The following is a 6552-nucleotide window of genomic DNA, read 5'->3' as shown; positions in this document are numbered from 1 at the left end:
GGTTGCTATGGCAGCCGTTATTATGAGGCAAGGCTCCCAAGGGAGCGCGGGTACCGGCGAGGCGGGGGCCCCAATCTCGCGAGAGTTGAGAGCGGCGGCGGGCTGGTGTAGAGGCGACAGGAAAGCCCGGGGCCGTGTGCTCGCGCTTTCGGTTTTTATTTATCTAATGCATTTATTTACAGCCTTTTAACCTCGCTTTTCAGCCAAAAATGGCTCCCAGAGCGGCTTACAAGGTTTAAATCGGGAGGCGGTCTCCGCCCTCAGGCTTACAATGGAAGAGACACGACGCAAAAGGAAAAACGAGTAGGAGGGAAGAGGAAAAAAGCAAAACGCAGGCGCCAGTTCTTGGGCTCTTGTAGGTGTTTCTTCTGGCAGGGGTGGGAGAAACAGGCTCCCTGCAGCTGTTCCTTCTCTGGCTGATGTGGTGCCTCTGTCAGAACATTCTGCCTTGGTTGCTTTCCTGCCTTTCTGATGCCCTGCCTGAGACCCGTGTTCCATTCCTGATAGCACGGTTAGGCTTAAAAGCCGCTCCCACATGTTATGTTTATTCACGTGTACAGTGTTTTATTTATTAAATTTGTATACGGCCCAACTGGCAGATTCGCTCAGGGCAGTTTACAAGTATAAAAAGCCAAAGCAATAAAACAACCGCCAAAACAATAAACAAAACAATGAAAATACCAAAATATTGAAAGTGGTGAAACTCAGGCTGTCAGATTAATGGTTAAAAGCTTGCTGTCTTAACCTGCTGTCTGAATGTATACGGTGAGGATGCCAAGCAGATCTTGGGAAGGCCATTCCACAGATGAGGCCGCTACAGAGAAATCTTTTTCCGTGGTAGCCACCTATCACCAGTAGTGTATTGGCAAATTCAGACGTGCAGGTTCTCTTCCTGACAGTCACAGCCACGCCTACTCACAGCCATGCCCCTTTCTAAGATTATACAACCTTATAATATATACAGCTTTCAACTGGGATCCAAAAACAGTGTAGCTGAGAGTAAGTATTTCAGTTGGATGTCTGAGGAAAAATGCAGTGGTCTTAAAATCTTTTTCACCCACTCAAACACAAACACTTCAGATTTTCAAAATATGATACTCTATGGAAGGTTCCCCCTCTCAACTCAGCCCTTGTGGACAGATCCTTTCTCATTTAAACAGCCCCCTTGCATACACCCTTAGTGCCCCAACTTTACCCATTAGCCTTCCCTAAGCTCCTTCATTATATCTCTCCTCTCCCCCCTCCAACAAAAACATCCACACACCTAGCTGGATTGAACTACACACACACACACACACACACACACACACACGGTGTAGTGGTAAATTTGGAAATGCAGGAGCTCATTGTGACAGTCTCCAAGGGCAGTCCAAAAATGTCAGGCAGCTGTGTCAATCCATATCAACAAACCAGTTCTAGGAGTTTTCATCTCCACCAGGAGCACATCTTTAGTAAAGCAAATAGGTCTTAATTGCCCATTCCAGACCAAGTCATCCCAAATACTTTGCATTCCAACACGGAACAATATATTGCTGCTTGGAAAATTCATTTCCCCCACAGCTACAGTGAGGATCGCAGCTAAGCTCAGAGGGAACAAGGAATTCTGAGGGGGGTGGCAGGTGACATCAGAGTCCCTGCTAATGAAAAAGAGCCAGGGCTGCATCCCTGTGAGCCCAGCCTCCACTACACCACTGCCTGTCACTACCGTTGTGGGTGGCAGCACCAAGAGATGAACCTCCATAGATAATCTTAGCAACAGGGCTGAAACATATGGGAGAAAGCGCTCCTTCAGGTAGACTAGCGCATATTGTTGGTTTATCTTGTTCATTTATTCACCTGAGAAATGGCAGGGCTACTGTAGATTTATTTCTGTAGATTTCTCTTCCAGCTCCAAGCCTTATAGCATGTAATGCACATATATACAAACATTTAACCAAAAATATTTGAAGTTCACTGAAATGTAACCACCATTTCCTGACTTAATCTTGATGAGTTTCAAAAACCACCCAAACTGGCAAGCCTTGCAATGTTCCCCCAAGGTTCTCAGGCTTGGGTTGCTGAGTCCAGTAGGAAGGAGTTCCATAGGTTGAACCATTCCCAGGGGATGGGGAGAGTTACTGTCTAATTCTAGATGAAGGCCCTGTTCACAGAATTGTTCAGTCAAGTCGTTTCCGACTCTTCGTGACCCCATGGACCATAGCACGCCAGGTCTTCCTGTCCTCCACTCTCTCCCGGAGTGTGCTCAAGTTCATATTCATTGCATCGGTGATGCTATCTAGCCATCTCATCCTCTGCCGTCCCCTTCTCCTTTTGCCTTCAGTCTTTCCCAGCATCAGGGTCTTTTCCAGTGAGTTTTCTCTTCACATTAGGATGCCAAAATATTTGAGTTTCAGCTTCAGCATCTGTCCTTCCAATGAGCATTCAGGGTTGATTTCCTTTAGGATTGACTGATTTGACCTCCTTGCAGTCCAGGGGACTCGTAAGAGTCTTCTCCAGCACCACAGTTCGAAAGCATCGATTCTTCGGCGCTCAGCCTTCCTTATAGTCCAGCTTTCACAGCCATACGTTACTACTGGGAAAACCATAGCTTTGATTATAGGAACCTTTGTTGGCAGGGTGATGTCTCTGCTTCCATCGAGTCCAACCCCCTGCTCAATGCAGGAATCCAAGTCAGAGCATCCCTGACAGATGGCTGTCCAGTCTCATCTTGAATGCCTCCAGTGTGGGAGAGCCCACCACCTCCCTAGGTAATTAGTTCCATTGTCACATTGCTCTGTCAGGACGTTTTTCCTGATGTTCCGCCGGAATCTGGCTTCCTGTAACTTGAGCCCATTATTCCATGTCCTGCATTCTGGGATGATCGAGAAGAGATCCTGGCCTTCCTTTCTGTGGCAACCTTTCAAGTACTTGAAGAGCACTATCCTGTCTCCCCTCAGTCTTCTCTTCTCAAGGCGAAACATGCCCAGTTCTTTCAGTCTCTCCTCATAGGGCTTTGTTTCCAGTCCCCTGATCATCTTTGTCGCCCTCCTCTGAACCCGCTCCAGCTTGTCTGTATCCCTTCTTAAAGTGCAGTGCCCAGAACTGGACACAGTACTCCAGATGAGGCCTAAACAGTGCGGAGTAGAGGGGAACTATTACTTCCCGGGATTTGGAAGCTATGCTTCTATTAATGCAGCCCGAAATAGTATTTGCCTTTTTTTGCAGCCACATCACACTGTTGGCTCATATTCAGCTTGTGATCGACAACAATTCCAAGATCCTTCTCACTTGTAGTATTGTTGAGCCACGTATCCCCCGTCTTGTAACTGTGCATTTGGTTTCTTTTTCCGACGTGCAGAACTTGGCATTTACCCCTATTAAATTTCATTCTGTTGTTTTTTGCCCAGTGCTCCAGTCTATCAAGATCACTTTGATTTTTGTTTGTCTTCCAAAGTATTAGCTATCCCGCCCAATTTTGTGTCATCTACAAATCTGATCAGCATTCCCTGCACCTCCTTCTCCAAGTCATTAATAAAAATATTGAAGAGCACAGGGCTCAGGACTGAGGCCTGCGGTACCCCGCTCATTACCTCTCCCCAGTTTGAGAAGATCCCATTAAGAAGCACTCTTTGAACCCGATTCTGTCGCCAACTGTGGATCCACCGGATCGTTGTTTCATCTAGCCCACTTTGAGCTAGTTTGCTCGTCAGGATATCATGGGGCACTTTGTCGAAAGCTTTGCTGAAGTCAAGGTATATTATGTCCACAGCATTCCCACAGTCCACAAGGGAGGTTACTTGATCAAAAAATGAGATCAGATTTGTCTGGCAGGATTTGTTCTTGACAAATCCATGTTGGCTTTGAGTAATCACTGCATTGTTTTCAAGGTGCTTACAGATGGATTGCTTTAGCTGCTCTAGAGTTGTCCCAGGGATTGATGTCAGACTGGTCTGTAGTTCCCAGGTTCCTCCTTTTTACCCTTTTTGAAGATAGGGACACCATTAGCCCTCCTCCAGTCATCTGGCACTTCTCCCATCCTCCATGATTTCTCAAAGATAATAGACAGTGGTTCTGAGAGTTCTTCTGCCAGTTCCTTCATTACTTTAGGGTGCAGTTCATCTGGCTCTAGAGATTTGAACTCATTCAAAGTAATTAGGTGTTCCTTGACCATATGTCTATCGATCTCAAGCTGCAATCCTGCTCCTTTAACCTGTACTTTGCCAGGGGGGTCATAGACTCTCTTTTGGGAGAAGACTGAGCCAAAGTAGGAATTGAGCACTTCTGCCTCTTCTTTGTCATCTGTTATGGTTTTGCCATCCTTATTTAATAGCTGAACAACCATTCTTTCCTCTGTCTTTTACTATGCACGTAACTGAAGAAAGCCTTTTTGTTGCTTTTAGCATCCCTCACTAACCTCAGCTCGTTCTCAGCTTTAGCCTTCTGACGCCATCCCTGCAATTCTGTGCTACCTGCCTGTACTCTTCTTTTGTTACTTGGCCTTCCTTCCACTTCCTATATGTGAACTTTTTTGTTTTCAGGTCATCTCTCAGCTTTTTGTGAAGCCACATTGGCTTCTTCTGTTGTCTTCCACCTTTTTTTCCTTGTCAGAATTGTTTGTAATTGTGCCTTTAGAATTTTCTTTTTTAAAAGCTCCCACCCATCTTGGACTCCTCGTTAGAGTCGTTTGCCATGGGACCTTACTTATCACTGTTCTGAGTTTATTAAAATCAGCTTTCCTAAAATCCAGGGGATGGGTTTGGCTACACTTGGCTTTTGCTTCCTTTAGAACCATGAACTCAAGTATAACATGGTCGCTTTCCCCCAGAGTTTCTGTAACTGCTACTTTATCCACTAAGTCATCTCTGTTGGTTAGGATCAAGTCAAGGATAGCCAATCCTCTAGTTCCTTCCTCTACTTTCTGTAGGAGGAAGTTATCCGCCACAGAAGTCAGGAATTTCCTGGAGGGGTCATGTTTTGCAGAATTTGTCTCCCAACAAATATCAGGGACATTGAAGTCTCCCAATACTGCTACATCATGCTTCCTTGAAACATTGGCTATTTGCTTTTCGAAAGTTTCATCCTCATCTTCTCCTTGATTGGGTGGCCGGTAGTAGACTCCGACCCCCATGTTCCTTTTTTTCTTTGCTGCATTTATTTCAACCCAGATGCTCTCGATGGGGCTACCAAGCTCATCCTCCTGTATTTCTGTGCAGAGATATTTTTAACATACAGTGCAACCCCACCTCCCTTTCTGTTCCTCCTGTTGTTTTTATAATACAGGCATGTGTGGCACCTGATAGCAAGCACACACTTTGCTGGAGCAGATGTGTGTCATTGCCTGTGAGTGTGCTAGAAAAACATGAGCTCGGTGCCACATTTTATAGACTTTGGGGGATGTTTTATATATACCTCAGAGATTCCACAGTTTTCTGTATACACGGGCATAAGCATCACATGGACAGATCTGTGACCTCTGCACTTTTAACTCTTCATTTTCAATTTATATCCTACCCTATCTCATAAGCCCATAGTGGCTTCCATTTTCTAAAAAAAATACTTTGTTGTAGTCCTTCTGGGAATAGATAGAGAATGCTTCCACACAGAGGTCTCCTAGTGCTATGATTGGGAAGGCATTGTTTAGCTATTCCATCTTTTGTTTACAGATTTTCTATATTGTTCATGCAGAATAAATTCAGTACTGAATTTAAGATAGCTAAAAGGAAACAAATTATATGGCTTTCTATTACAGTTATAGCTTCCACCCACACTGCTGACGGAAGTATTATGGCTGAGGGCAAGGGAGGGGGTGTATATCTTGTCCTCAGCAGCAAATCTCATACTTTCTACAGGTGCAGCTGTAGAGGCCTACATACTGTATATATTCTCAGCTTGCCACACAGAAGGCCAGATCCAGGAAAATGACAGCAGCATAGTGGTGGGTTGGGTGAATGCGCAAATCCTGTAACAGGGCTGAGTCATTGCTCAGATCTAGTGCATTTACAAGTGCCAAGATCTGACCAAGAAGTGAATATTGGTTTGGTCCAATCATATGGTTTCATATGTGCAAACTGTAAGCATGTAAAATAGAAGCTACTGTATGCAAATATAAGTGACCTTTATCAGTGGCTTGTTGTGATGGCAAGGAAGATAAAGACTTTGAAAATTTAAAGAGCTATAAAATAATTAAAAGTAATGAAAGTATGAGCTTTATCACAGCCCTAGTTGCTAACTGAACTTTTCATATAGGCCAGCGATGCAGAACCTGCCCTCTGGGGTTCTCCAAATGGCTATGCCCCCTTTCCCTAAACCACTGATATTTTGGTAGTTTCCTGGCTTTTGTGCAGTTTTCTCCCCATTCTAAAATGTTGAAATGCCTCTCCTAAAACGTAGTTACTGACACTATGAACTTTAAGCTACAGTATGCTGGTATTTGCCTTCTGCCCTGTCCATCATGGGAATGCAACAGCCTCTGAGAGCTTCTCCGAAATGGAATTCAGCCCTCAGGCTGAAAGAGGTTCAAGAGCCCTGATATAGGCACTGTAAGGACCATATTTTCTCCCGTGTTTTTTTTTA

The sequence above is a fragment of the Heloderma suspectum genome, chromosome 5 (assembly GCF_057233095.1).
Source record: "Heloderma suspectum isolate Gila_16-S chromosome 5, 16-S_ref, whole genome shotgun sequence".
NCBI lineage: Eukaryota > Metazoa > Chordata > Lepidosauria > Squamata > Helodermatidae > Heloderma > Heloderma suspectum.
The sequence above is the reverse complement of the archived record's forward strand: the minus strand, read 5'-3'. Positions refer to the sequence as shown.